Source organism: Mastigoproctus giganteus, chromosome 11, assembly GCF_048544385.1.
Source record: "Mastigoproctus giganteus isolate SK-2022 chromosome 11, ASM4854438v1, whole genome shotgun sequence".
In the NCBI taxonomy this organism is placed as follows: Eukaryota; Metazoa; Arthropoda; class Arachnida; order Uropygi; family Thelyphonidae; genus Mastigoproctus; species Mastigoproctus giganteus.
This window is the reverse complement of record NC_143585.1, coordinates 61,246,078-61,261,748: the sequence shown is the minus strand read 5'-3', so window position 1 is coordinate 61,261,748 and position 15,671 is coordinate 61,246,078. Positions and strand designations below refer to the sequence as shown.

The following is a 15,671-nucleotide window of genomic DNA, read 5'->3' as shown; positions in this document are numbered from 1 at the left end:
TGTGCCAAGAACAATTTATCCCAAGGATTGTGATCTATGACATTGAAAAGGACACGCAACAGGAAGAATTCTTGGATCAACTATGGGTGAAAAACTGTAAAGAGCATGGAGAATCCAAAAAAGTGTTTAATGAGAATATAGAGGTAGTGTCAATAAATAGATCTAAGAATAGTGATATGATGAACTGGGTGCTAGAAGTTAAGTCAAAAGTATAGAATGTAATAAGAAAAAAAAGGATACTTTACGCTTTTTGGATGGCATATAAGTTTTAAGAAATCTTCTTGGTAACACAATGCTATAAATGCTTAAATTATGGGCATATATCAAAGCATTGTCAGAGAGAAGTCGTATGTGAACACTTGTGCCAAGACTGGGCACTCCTACAAAGACTGTGCACATAAAAATGAAAATCCAACTTGCAATAATTGTAAGTTGAGGAATAGGCCAATGAACCATGCAGCATGTGTAGAAAATGTCAAGAAGGTATAAGAGCATTAGAGTTATATAAACAAAAGATCAATTATAGCTGAAAATTGTCCATTGTTCAAATAAATGCACAAAGAGCAAAAGGTGCAATACTTCACAAGTGCCATACGAAATGGAGCAAAGAGAGATTGATTTAGCTTTGGTTCAGGAACCTTATGAGGTAGTGGGTAGTTTAAGAGGATATCCCAGAAGTTACTGGAGTGTCTCTGACGGAGAACATCCAAGAGTGGCCATACTGATAGGAAATATAAGTGTGGTGGTTACCAAGTGACTCATTTATCAAATGAGAATACAGTATGTTGCGAAATAATAAGTAGTTATGGGAAAGTGTACTTTGTCTCAATGTGTTGTCTTCCCTCAGAGGAAATTGAGTCATATGTGAATCAATTGGAAAGAATTTGTCACTTGTTGTAGCCTAATAATATTATTATAGCTCTTGATTTTAATTCAAATTCCATGCTCTGGTGCAGCAGGGAGGCTAATGACAGAGGTCAAATTCTTGAAGACTTCCTTTCTGCTTTGGGATTGGAAATATTGAATGTGCAGGGACATCAGCCTACATATTCCACTATTCATGGTGAATCTTTTATTGACTTTAAAATGTGCACAGTTGCAATTCATAGTAGGATAGAAAACTGGAAGGTGTTGAGGATTTGTCAACTAGTGATCACAATGTGATTCTCTTTGAACTGAGAAGCACTGATGTTACTTGAGAAGATAAGGAGTTGGAGTGATTTGCAGTGCCGACTGCGAAATGGGCTAAATTCAACTTGGCCTTTTGTGCCCAGGTTGATAATGTGAACTGGGGAACTTTGAGTGATATTTAACATGTAGAAAAACTGCAAAGTACTTTGTACACTGCCTCTAGGGGTAGCAGTAGTAGTATGCGAAGGAAGAAATTAAGAGTAAGAGAAGATCTGTAAATTGGTGGAGTAATGATTTAAATTTACAGAGGTGCGAATTGAGGACTGTTAGGAAACAGTTTCGGTTTTATCGTCGTGTCGGTGATGTAATAATGAGAAATATATATAGTAGGAATATATATAGGAAGAATTCTTGGATCAACTATGGGTGAAAAACTGTAAAGAGCATGGAGAATCCAAAAAAGTGTTTAATGAGAATATAGAGGTAGTGTCAATAAATAGATCTAAGAATTTACCGAGGGGGGTGGGCCACAGCCGGCCCCCTCGGTAAATGCATAAATATAGAAAATGACTATAAATATGAATAAATGAATAAATAAGAAAATGAATAAATATAGAAAATACCTGACTACACTCGCCGTAAACGTTCAGCTTAATTCGGTTCAATCAGGAATCGCGGCCAGTACAACAGTAACCAAGTGATTCTACGCAGCGTCAAAGAGTTATTTCCTAATTATTATTGTAGCATCGTTCGAACGAAGTTCCTTTGGGTTTGACTTCTTATTGAAAAAAATAATATTGGTGCGAGATATTTTATGTTTTATGCCTTTTCTAATTATTACAATTTTTAATTTAATATAATTTATAGCCCATAAAATGAGCCAATTAAAAAAAAAGAAAAATTGATGCCGAATGCCGCATTTTCAATGATAATTGGACATTCAGATATTTTTTTTAAAAATACAATAATTTGGTAATTCAAGTAATATAACATTTTTTAGGTTCTGATTTTTTTTATTAAATCGTTCAATCTATTCCGGCCCGCATCATGATGCGAAAATTTCATTCGGCCCGCTGACGAAAAAAGTTGCCCACCCCTGGTTTAGAGTATAGGAGATTATGCAAAGAGTATGTTAGAGCCATTTGTGTGGCAAAGGAAGCCTCATGGAGGCAATATGTTAAAGAAAAGGATTGAGAGATCTCTATGGGGTTCTATTTTTAAGTTAAGTGACTGATAAATTTAGTTTTAATGAAGTTTGTTAAACTGTGAGTAACAGAAATGTTCAAACATTAAACTAGCACGAATCTATGGACAGGATCCTGAGTGGGCTGTTTCCAGATTTAGAACATGAGTCAGTGAGTAAATGAGTGAAGTGCAGCAAAGCATTGTCAGAGGTAATGCTTCATATCAGTCCCTGCATGAAGAACAACCATTCTCATATAATGAGATCTCAGAGGCGATTCCACAGGCAAAGGATGACCAATCACCACGCCTTGACTTAATAGAGGTCAAGGTAATGAAGAGAGCTTTTTCAGTTAAGATCTGATGTCCTAATATAAATGTATAATAAGTGTCTGGAATGGAGTTCCTTTCCCCTGGTTTGGAGAACGGCGATATTGAGATTGATTATCAAAAGTCCTGACAAGAACCTGAGTGAACCTGGAGCATACCATCCAATTGCTTTACTGTCGGTAATGGTGAAGACATATGAACAGCTATGCATTAGCAAAGTAATGATTATGTATATAGAGAAACATGTGTCCTCTGAAAGCCAGTTTGGTTATAAGAAGGGGAAGTCCACAGAGGATACAATTTACCAGAGGGTTAAGTATATGCAAGAGTATGAGGGGTGGTATGTTCTAGGTATATTCGTTGACTTTCATGGTGCATTCATCAGACTGTGATGGGAGGGTTACTGAATGCTCAAATAATGTTTTCTGTATTTAAGCAGTATTTTTGTGAGAGGAAAGTTATTGTTAGAACGGTGTATACAGAAATTGCGAGAAATGTAGTTAGAGGTTGTCCTCAGGGCTCTGTGATTGGTCCTCATGCTTGGTGCATGATGCTAGATGAGTTTTGGAAACAGAATTATGTTGGAGCTGATACAACAGCATATGCTGATGATGTGCTAATACTGGTTTATGGCAATGCACAATCATAGTTTGAAGACCATGCTGCACAAGTACTAGGAGATTTGCTGGAATGGGCTAGAGTACATGGATTACAAATTTCAGAGACTAGACAGTGCAAATGTTGCTGAAGGGGAACTTAAATATGAATAGGCCTCCAGTAGTGAGGGCATCAGGAATGTCCATAAGATACAAAACTGTTGTCAGGTGCTTGGGTGTGAGTACATTCCATTTGAAACTCCTTGAGCCTACCACTCCCGGTGCCGAAGCACATCCGTGGCTAGGTTCTTAAAACTTGGACATTCGAAATCTTTATGGGGGTCCTTTATTAAAAACATATATTAAAATCAATAAAATAACATTTAATTTTTTTTTTTTTTTTTTGCTGCTGAGCTCTTAGCCTGTCTTGAGAAGAAGTCTTTAGTATTTTCTTACTTGCCTTTCCTAATCAAGACAGTTTCCGCCCCTGCCTCGGGGAGGCGAGCTTCTACTATCCAGCAGCATTCTTCTACTAAAGACTTTATCCACAGTCATTAAAATTTTTAAAACTTAGTTTATTTACAAACATATTAACAAGTGTCTCTTCCCTCAGAATCCCGATATTCCTTTCCAGGAAAGCTCTGGTGTCTGTATATTGGACACAATCCAGCATTATGTGCTTAGCTGTTTCAGGGCTCACGCATGTGCATAATCCAGATTCATGTAGACCCAGCTCTGACAATTTAAATTTTAGTCCATGACCCGTTATTAAGAATGTTGCATTAAGTCCAAACTGTAACCAAGGCTTTTTCCTTGTATCTACTGTTTCTACACTAGGCAGAAACAAGTAAGTCTGTCTACCTTTTTCAGAGTTTTGCCAAGACTCTTGCCATTGGTTATTGATATCTCTTAGAATTCTAGCTCTTTCTGTTCTCACGTCATTTCTTGTATACACAGTCATTTTCCAGGCATGTTCTTATATTCATAATGACTGTTCTAATATTGTTCTTTGTGTAATACAACAATCCTTTTAATAGAACTTCATAGTAAGCCGGCATCCTCCCTGCAACCACCTGCAAGGCCTCAGAAGAAACAGTCCGACACGCTCTAGTGATGCCCAACAATGCAAACCTTTGGGTGTGAGTACAAAGTTTCAAAGTGTATTTGTAAGTTATTAGCGGCTTCCAGGGTTTCCCCTATATCCGCCGTTCGTTAGGCTTTTTCGCCAAGTTGCCGGCTGAAAAAAAAAAAAAAAAAAAAAAGTAAAGTCATTTCAATTATAAATTTTGAGAGTGAGAAAAAAAAAAAAAAAAAAAAAATTTGCATCTGATAGATGAAGTTTGTATTAGGTGTGCATTAGTGTTGTGTTTGCGTTGTGTGTTAGCCGGCACCTGGCATTTAGCGGGTGTGAGTACAAAGTCTGCAAAGTATATTTGTATGTTACTGGCGGTTTCCAGGGTGTCCCCTATGTCCGCCGTGTATTAAGCTATGTTAATGCCAGCAGGATCATATGATCAGTAATAATTCCTCTAAGGGTTTAAAAAAAAAAAAAAAAAAAAAAAAAAGTTAAAATTTCAAATTTAAAAAATTTAAATTAAAAAAAAAAAAAAAAGTTAAAATTCCGAAAGTTTGAGGTCTACGAAATTAAGAATTGACTAGTGAGAACGTTGGGGTCTACTTAATGTTATTTTAGTGTGTATAATATGTTGTTTTGTGTTGTGTGTGGCTGGCTTCTGGCATTTAGCAGCGGGGGGTCGAGGGCGAGATGTGCCCCAACCCCCCGCTCCCATCCCTAGCCACGAGGAGGCAGCCAGATTCTACTAATTTTTTACCTTCACCCATAAGGAACTCCCGCCCCCCATCTCGCAGGGCTCAGTCCTGACCTAGAACAGGGGGAGGAGGACAGTCCCCGCAAGTCCGTCCCAGCGGGGCCCTACCCACCCAGGGCAGACCCGCGGGGAAAAAAAAAAAGTCGCCCAGTGGGGAGTCGAGAACCCCGCCCCAGGGTGTGCCAGTGCCCAGCTCTCACAGGGCACATAACTCATCATTGTATCATCGCTGTGCCTGTGTGACTGTAATATGCTACTAAGCTAATTCAGGTTTGGGACAGGAGTAAAAGTAAGGTCTATGGCATGGTGTGCCTTACATCTTTGTACTCCTGTTACAGCACAGCCATTACCCTCTCATTTCCTCCACAGAAGACGCTGTTAAGTTAAAAGAGGGTAGTACATAGTAGAACAGTTGGTTAATACCCTCTGTTAGGTCAATGTCAGTCTTGTCCAGTTCAATAATTACTAGAGGTAATGGGGTGCCTTTGCATGCCTGCTCGTATTGCAGTAAGTGATGCCCAACCCCAGCAACGCCAGCCGAAACAGTTCAAGGCTTGGCTTGCCCCACATCTTTATACTTCTGTTGCAAATCAGCCAATTTCTTTACATCACCTCCAATTAAGATACCAGGAGGATATTACAGAGTACAAAGTGGAAGTATAACAGATTAGACATTAGCTTCTGATAGGTCAGTGACCATTAAAACCAGGTCAGTAATTCACTTAGTTAGGACAGGGATACATTCCATGCCTGGCCGTATTCCTGTCAATGATGTGCAGTCCCAGCAAGACCAGCCAAACAGTTCATGGCATGGTTTGCCTCACATCCTCGCACACCAGTTACAGCACAGCCATCACCTTCACAATATCTTCCCAAAGATGCCATTAAGTTAGTAGAAAGGCAATGCAAAATTAGAAATACAGTCAAGAATTCATTAGGTATAATAGGGATTCCCTTCTCATATTGTGCTTCTTATGACAGCATAGCCATTTCCATTACACCGCCTCCACAATATATACCATTATCTAATACAAAGGCATTACAAAAGTAAGTATTTCAGATTAGTCATTGTCTTCAGTTAGGTCAGTGACCAATGTGTGTAGTTCAGTAAATACTAGTTATAATTAGAATCTGTTCATACCTGCCTGTATTTCTGTCAATGATGTCCAGTCCCTGCAAGACCAGCCAACCAGTCCCTGGCATGGTTTGCCTCACATCATTGTACTATAGTTACAGCACAGCCTACACTTTCACAATACCCTCCCAAGATACCATCAAGTTGGCAGAGAGGTAAATCGAAATTAGAGTACAATCAATGACCAAATAAATAAGATACCATTAGGATATTACAATGTACATAGGTAAAGTATAACAGGTTAGGCCATATCTTCTGTTAGGTCAGTGACCATTTTGACCAGTGCAGTGAATTGCTAGTTAGAATAGGGAAATCTTACATGCCTGACAGTATTTCTGTCAATGATTTCCAGTCCCAGCAAGACCAGCCAGAACAGTCCATGAGGTGGTCTGCCTCACATCATTGTACTACAGTTACATCACAGCCATCACCTTCACAAGACCTTCCCAAGGATACCATTAAGTTAGTACAGTAAACCCCCGCTATTCGCGGTATCAGTATTCGCGGTCGCTGATTTAATATAAAATGAAACCTAAAAAAATGTGAATTTTAAAGCGCCATGAACATTTTCCACCATAAAAAAAACATGGGCGTGGCTAAAATTATCTTTCCCGGTCAAAACAGCGTTCAGTGGGTGGGGGGGGGTGACAAAATCACGAGCGTGGATGTTTCTCGCTAATCCTTGTTCAGTATGTGTTATGCGTTTGTCATAGAAGGTTTCGTCGTTTCCTTTTAATTTATATGCTTATAAATTGAATAAATTTATCAATTTATAAATTGATATGCTTACAAAAGTGATAAATCTACCGTTTTGCAGTGTAAAACAGACTTTTCGAATGGAAGAAAGTGACTTTATTGTGGACAAGTTCTTTCTAACCCGTACAAAAATATGGCTACGAATAACAAGGGAAATGTGAAAATATCAAAGAAGGTAATGGATGACATTAGCGAATAAAATTGAGTTATTAGACAAAATTTCTAATGGTGAAAGTGTCTCCTCAGTGGCAAAACATTATAAAATCAATGAGTCAACGGTACGATCAATCAAAAAATCGGAAGAAAAAATCCGCCGTAGTGTCCATGAAAACGCGTTAATTGCTTCAAAAATTTGTAACTCGTGATGTTAAATTAGAAAAAATGGAAAAGGCTTTAAATCTGTGGATAGAAGATCGAACTCAAAATAAAATTCCGTTAAGTTCACTCATCATTCGTGAAAAGGCAAAACTCCTTTATCAACACTTTAGCGAAACTGGTGATAGCACTGGCAGGATAAGATTTTTAGCTAGCAAAGGCGCTGGTTTGAAAGATTTGTTTGAAATTTCTAATAAATATTACATTTAATATTAAATTATTTCTTATTTTCATTTCGATGCCATATGCTTGCATTTCACTATGTACTGTCTATGTACATAGTCATATTATGAAGGTACATATAATACATACATTGACAAAAATTTTAGACTAGTTTTTCTTATATATTTCATACTTTGGAACGGAACCCCTTTATTACTATGGGAGCAATAACTCAGTATTCGCGTTTTTGGTATTCGCGGCATTTCTCAGGAACGTAACCCCCACGAATAGCGAGGGTTTACTGTATAGGAGAGCGAATCAACTTTATAGCATATGCCAAGTATTCAAAAGGAAAAATTCGGACACTATATGCCAAGCTTAAGAGAGAGTGATAAGAGTTGATTGAGGTATAAAGGGCCAAACATTGAATTTACTGTATAATTGCCTATTTTGCCCCATCATTTCCTATGCCTCTATAGCTTAGCTTCACAGGATGATAAATTCCATAATCAAAAAGTATATTATGGAAGCTCAAAGATTTGCTCTCTTATCCATTACTAGAGGGTGCAAACAGTTTCGACAGAAGCATTTGTAATGCTTCTGTCGAAATGTGTAATGCTTCTGTAATGGCAGATTACCAGCAGAACTGCAAATCATATTATCAACACTATTGTATTGCACTAAAAATAATTTGAGAAGGTCGATTTTAAACATAAGTTCATGTCCAGCTCAAGAAAGGCTGTGTACAAGACAAGATGTCAAGGAAGAGAAGAAAATAATTTTGAGTGAATTGGTACAGATCTGGCAAAGGAGAGGGGAGATCTCGGATAAGGGGCCAGTGCCATACATGTTTATACCTAGAGTAGACATCCTGGAGGTGAGAAAAAAAAAAACCCTGGCAGCTGTTCAGGCTAAATGCAGCTTTTCTAATAACAGGCCATGGGTTGGCAAAGAGGCTTTTCAGTTAGGCCTAGTAGAAAGTAAAAATTGTACTTGTGGAGTCGACTCATATAATGTTTCAGTGTAACAATTATGTTGACATTAAAAGTGAACTAGAATTGAGGACTGCAGTCAGATTTTCCGGAGCATGTTCATAGAAAGGTGGCTACGAATAACAAGACTGGGGCAAAGTGGCACGAGTGTGCTCCGAAAATTGAGTTGTTAAAATTTTGAAATTTCTTTTAGTTGCTAAAATGTTTTAAACACAGCTAAAGTTAGAATTGACATGAATCATAAACCACGTATAAGCTACAACTTGGGTAGTGGGTTGGCTTAATCGGTATTTTAAATGTATGTATGTGAGGAGAAGCCTCACATTCATTATACACAATTGGCAGACTGTACTCTTTTATTTACATGGAATAGTATGTTATTTTTTATATAGGAACAGAGAAATTTCTTTGCAGAAGTGGACAGGATGTTGGTACTCTGTTTCCTTCATGGGTGGGTGTCCAATTCTGCTTCTGCCAATGCAGTTGGCAAGAAGCCTTAGTTGTTGTTTTTCTTGGGTTTGAATTTGCAATAACACCTTACAGCTTGGTTTTGCTGGTAAATATGAGTAACTTCTGTTGAGCTCTCTGACTGCTGGTGGATTGCTGTTCCTTGAACTGTTTATCTTTTGGAGATTACAGGCAATAATCAGTCTAGGATGTATTGCTCATCTGTGAACAGTGTCTATTCAGCAGTTCCTGTTGTAGCCTGCTTGTACAGCTCGTCATGCTATAGCTGAGTTTGGAATGACCACTGCACAGTATAGTTGTTTGTCATGTGCTAATTGAATTAATTGATGATGTACAATTTTTCATGTATATAAGAAATTGTTAATATTTGTATATTGTACTATGTATATATGTATAAAGTGTAAAGTGTGTTTAGTGTCAAGCGGCATCAGCAGTTTCCCCCATGTCCGCGTTGGTTGCATTGTGATGGGTGTGCCAGTTTACTGGAAATGCCAGAGATTCAAAAGTGTATGGATATTGTACATGTGTAGTGTCGTGTACCGTTGTTCATCTGGTCATTTAGCCGCTGGACCCCTACTGAGGCCAATGTTGCCCCACTTTCGCCCCATGGAGGCAGACCAGGAAACACCAGTAGACTAAGATTAACTCTGGCAGGTCCTGCCACCTAATTTCCTGAGATTTCAGTGGCTAGGACCTATATATAAAAAAAAAATAAAAAAAAAAATTGCATACGCGTCGCGGGAAGCGCTAGGAGAAGTCCAAAATGTTTGGCAAAATTAATTTCGGTTGGTGATTTTAGTTTGTGTGGGGCATGTTCACGTTGGTGTCAGATAGAGTGGGGTGAAGACTGAAGACTGCAGGGAGATAGACAGAAATATGGAGCCAAAAGGAAAGGCAACTCCAGTTTACAGTGGGGCATACCCATGCCCCACCAGAGGGAAGAAATAGGGTGGCAGGGTGGGGAGGGGACAGCAAACTGCACCCTCCCCACCCTGCCAGGAAGAGGTGAGACAGCGAGCCAGACAAGGGAGCCGGCTCAGGTTGCCAATATGGCCTGTGTGCATGGGTGGAAGCAAACCAGACTGCAGGGTCAGGTCCACACCATCCAGAAAAACTTGAGGCTCAGCAGAGGCGATCCATTGTTGGTTTAGCTGAATAGGTTGGGCAAAATGTCATAGTTGGGAGCCATTCATGGGACTGTTGTCCCGTCCGGTAGTCAATGTTCTGAGAAGTGGAGTTTTGTCACTTCTCAGAAGAGTTCCAGTTTTGTTCTGCATGAAGGATCAAGCAGTCAAACCTGACGTCTGGTTGGGGTTCTCTGAGAAGCTTTGTTTGACACATCTATTCGAAGTTTGCAGGCAGAGGAATGGTCAATCGTCTGGCATACGGGTTCTGGGCAAACTTGATGAATGCTATATATGAGGCTTCATCTTCCAGTAAGTAGTGTTCCCGGTTTTTGGGATTAAGGCGCACTTGGATGATTAATTCAACACGAAGATCTTCATAAAGTTCGCAGTCATACATCTAGTGTCCCCAGGTCTCCACAGAGCCACATGCACACATTGGGTTGTTTTCGAGTCCGAAAAGGTGTAATTTGTGGGGGATTGCTCCATGTCCTGTTGGGAGATACGTGCTGTACAATCCAGGGCAAAGCCATGCCGGATACTGTGGGTATATTTGTTGTAGATCGGGGAGGAACCTCCGCGTGACTTCCCCTTTTGTGGAGGTCGTCCAGCACTGCTGCCATATTGATCGCAAATAGATCTGGAGTCTTTTCTTCTCCACTGTCCGATCTGCAGTTGGGTCTGTGGTGTGATCCTGGAAGGTAGTTGGATTTCCGCGTCTAAGCTGCTGTAACATGCCGAGGCGAATCACTTCAAGATCAAGGGGGGAGGGTCCCAGTGAGTACTTGCAGTGCATGAGTAGATACGGTGCTGCACGCTCTGGTGAGGGTTAGTAAAATCGGTCGGTGAATGATGTTGAGTAGCTGAAGATTTACAGCCGTAGAGGCCTTATGGTGCCAGACACCAGAAGCATATGCAATCGCAGGGATGATGGCTGCTTTGTAAAGTATTGCTAGGGTTCTTCTTTTCAGCCCCCAGTCGCGGCGGGTAATCCTGGAAAGCATGGCAGCATAGTTTTTCATTTTCTTCTGGATGTATTTTAAGTAGGGTGTAAACGATAAATTTCAGTCCAGGATAACTCCTAGGTACATGAGTTCTGTGGCCAACTTGATCATTCTGTTGTAGATTTTTATCTGCGGTGGTCTGGTAGGAGATAGATATCCCTTTAGTAGGATTGATTTGGTAGTTGTTGGCGCATCGGCTTCTGTGGCCATATTGCACCTCCCAAGGTTTTTGCAGTACTTTGATCCAAGCCCGAGGCGGGAATCGAACCCGCGACCTTTGGGTTGCCGGGCAGGTACTTTACCCACTCGGCTAGCCCGGTCGGCCCCTTTAGTAGGATAGATTGGGTTTTGGTGGCAGAGATATTAAGGTGATGAGTTTCAGTCCACTCTCTTAGTGTAGAAACTGCTGAGTTGGCAAGCATTTCCAGTTGTGCTCTTGAATCAGCAGAGAGGATTAGGGAGAGGTCATCTGCGTATGCGAGTGCTTACATGCCCCCCAGTTCCAGGGAGAGGAACTCATCCAGCACGTAGTTCCATAGGAGGGGACCCAGTACAGAGCCCTGAGGGCAACCCCTGTGTACCTGGCTTTCAACCTTGCAGTAGGGAGCCTGCACAGGACCCACCTATTGTTCAGGTAGCTCTGAGGTATATATGTATAGTGGATTTGCCAGATTTTTTGGCTATAACTCAATAAATGAAAAAAATAATAATAATAAAATAATAAATAAATAAATGTGAGGAGAAGCCTTTCATGAGGAAATAACAAAATCTAAAAATAAGATGGAATACTTTCATGTCTTGTTAGTAATGGCAATAGTTATTTTGTAAAATAACTACAAACTTTTAATTTTTACGATGTTTATAGCACCATAAAAATTAAAATTACTTGTAAAAAAATTAATTAACATGAAATATTCGTTAGCAGCCTGTCAAAGCTCTTTATTGTGACCCTCTTTTTAATGTTCTAACATGTTAAATGGTAGGTCTCAACCGGTTTCCCATAAACCTAATACTATTTTACATTCATTATAATGATCTTGAAAGACAAATTCTCTATAACAACCCAAAAATTTCCACCACTCTATCTTGTTTTTTACTTTTTTTATTACAGTATTGGCATTTCAAAATGAAAGAACAATAATTTATGAAGCTAATGATGAGCTTGTAGGCTGGCTGTGAGAAATGACTTGTTGCAATTTCCTATGCTCATCAACAATTCTCACACTTGTTAGTGCAATGATATTAACTTTAAACAGAAGTTAATTTCATTACATGTATCAAAATATATGTTTATCAATATGCCAATCAGAAACAAAATTAAAATTTTAAAAGCTATAGATAATGGTGCGAATTATAAGACCAACATCACTAAACAGTTTGGCATTCCTAAAAGTGCACCATTCACCAGTCCAAAAGGTCAAAAAAAGATTGAAAGCTTAGAGAAATCTGCTGTACTTGGTAGGATTAGAACACAAAATATGAAGTATTAAGATCTTTGAAAAGATACTCTTGGAATGGATAATGATGTGGATGCAAAAAATGTTCCCCATAGACAGAAATCTTTTAAAAACTATGGATGAATCATTTGCACCTTAGACAAATACTGAAGATATCAAGTTTTCTGATGGAGAGCTCCAGAAATTTGAGTTGTAACAAAACTTGATTTTTTTAAGTTGCTACTGGATAAAATTCTTACATTTAATAGTGAGAAATGCAGTGGTGGAAAAAAAATTTACCACTGGGAAATCTCAGAAGCCCATGCATTTAACGATTTAAAGACATTGCTAACTATGTATTAAGCAAACCAAAAAGACTCTTGAACGTTATCCAAAATCTATGAAGAATGGATGTGCCAAGTTAATGGATTATGTGCAATCACTGTTGAGTACCTGCCACCTAATAAGATATGAGTATTTCATCCACTTGATCAAGGTATAATTGAGTGCTTTCAGAAAAACTATCAACAAATACTATTAAACAAAACTGTGTCATGTTTCTTAAGCAAAACACAATGCAAAATCAGACAAGATATTTGTGTTCCTTCACGGAATGAGAATGGCGAAATAATGATTGTCAACCACTTCAAACATGCTGAATTTGTCGATATGAATGATGCAATGAATGAAGCTTCTTCGTCTATTAATCTAAAAGAACAGTCTGATAATAGTGAAAAAAACTTTGGAGGATATGCTGTTGTTGTTAGTTGGTTTTTAGGAGCATTAGCAAATAAGGCTATATTGCTCTGGGGATATGCGATGGTAATTCCCTGACCTTTCCGCATCCTCCGTATTTGGTGGTCACGGGGTCGAACCCCGGTCTAATCAAGAAGTGTGTGCTACGCACTGCTGCTCCTGCCCACCTGGCTACGGAGGCGGATGGAGGATATACATTATCACTTCAACTTAGAGGGAAACACGTTCTGAAGACAACACTAAGTGACTGCAGATATTACGGGCTTTAGTATATGCACAAATGATGAGGAACTCACTGCAGAAAACAGAACCTAAAATTTGTATTGAAGAAGAAGCAGAACCTACTGTGGTTGAACAAGAAGTTTCACTGAAGGATACTCATCAAGGATAGAACTTGTTAGCATTAGTAGAGGCATATGATGCAAGAAAGCAAGCTTATGCAGCATCAGCCAAAAAATGCTCCCATTTCACCCCTCCGTTCATTCGAAATACCTGTCCAGCTGAACCTTAAATTTAATAGGCTATCAACGTCCACAACAAGGGATGAAAGTCTGTTCCACCAAATAACTACCCGCTGGCTAAAGGCAAATTTCCGCACATCTCTCCTACATCTGTCTTTCCTCAATTTGAATTTATGCCCTCTCAGGTGATTATTCTGAGCAAGAGTAAGAATCCCATCGGCATTCTTACATAGCCATTCAAGGCTTTATACACCTCTATCAGATCACATCGCCAGTGCCTAGTCTCCAGATATTGTAATTTCCAAAACTTAAGCCTTTCTTCGTAAGAGCAACCCTTTGTTCCATTCACTAATCTTGTTGCCCTTCTCTGTACTCGTTCCAGCAGCTCTACATCCTTCGTGAAATGAGACCTCCAGACCTGTATACAGTACTCAAGGTGTGGCCTTACCATTGCCTTATACAAGGGAATAATCACCTCCTTATTGGCGCCTCCATAGCCGGGTGGGCAGGAGCAGCAGTGTATAGCACATGCTTCTTGATTAGACCGGGGTTCGAGCCCGTGACGACCAAATACGGAAAGGTCAGGGAATGACCACTGCATATTACGGAGCAATATAGCCTTAGTTGCTAATGCTCCTAAAAACCAAATAACAAACAAAACCTCCTTATCCCTGCTAGAAAAATTTCTGTATATCATTGACAAAACACCACCATGAGCTACTCTTGCAACCCATCTGCACTGCTCAGAGAACTTCATATCTGCCTGCAAAATTAACCCCAGGTCCTTTTCATTCTCTACCACTGTCAGTGTAGTACCAGAGTTGATACGTTGCTCTGGGGTTACTGTTTCCCATATGTAGTACTTTACATTTGTCAATGGTAAACTTCATTTGCCACCTCTCAGCCCATCTGCTCAACATTTCCAGATTCTGTTGCAGTAGCATAGCATCAGTAGTGTCCTTAACAACCCTGCCAACCTTTGTATCGTCTGCAAACTTGGACATTAAGCTTGATATACCATCATCAATATCATTTATAAATTCAGAAAACAACAATGGATCCAACACTGAACCCTGAGGAACTCCACTAATAACATTAGTCCACGATGAGCAGTGTCCATTGATTACCACTCTTTGTCTTCTTCCCTTCAACCATCCCTTTATCCATAGCAGCAATTTGCCTCCAATACCACACTGCTCCAATTTGTGCAGCAGTCTTCCATGTGAAACAGTATCAAAAGCCTTTCTAAGATCCAAATATATAATATCAAAGTTATTCCCTGCATCCAGTTCTTTTGTGACTGCATCATAGTATCCAATGAAATTGGTCGGGCAAGACTTTCCCTTAACAAAACCATGCTGTGTCCGAGCTATAACTGAAGTCTTGTCTAGATGATCCTGCAGTGCTTCTTTAACCAGTACCTCCATTAATTTTCCTGGAACAGAAGTTAAACTCACAGGTCTATATTTACTTTGTCAGCCTTTGATCCTCCTTTGTGAATTGGGGTCACATTTGCACATATCCAGTCTATGGGTACCTCCCCTGAGTCCAAAGAAGCTCTCATAATTATGGCTAAGGGTTTGCTTACTTCCTTTGCTGCCTCTTTGCTTTGATGTAAAACATTTTTTTCAAGCTCAGTCTAAGGGTGAAAGTGAATTAACTGCTACCAGGCACACCTTCATTATTCTCTTTAAAAACATACTCTGCCAATAAAAGTGCATTTTGATAGATTGTTGTAAATCCTGAAATCAATTCCCCTGTCTAAGATTAGCCCTTTATATACAAGTACACATAGATATGTACTATACATACTATGACACTGTTCAGTTCAATCCATCATTACTACATAGTTGGTGTGTGTGTGTGTGTGTGTGTGTGTGTGTGTGTGTGTGTGTGTGTGTGTGTGTGTGTGTGTGTGTGTGTGTCATCTGAGA

At 39.5% G+C, this 15,671-nt stretch overlaps 1 protein-coding gene across 1 annotated transcript in view; it reads right to left on the bottom strand.

The window, feature by feature from the left end:
- The window catches only part of SAK (polo like kinase SAK), a 220,575-nt gene that overhangs the window by 155,023 nt on the left and 49,881 nt on the right, over positions 1 to 15,671 (bottom strand). The window lies entirely within an intron of this gene.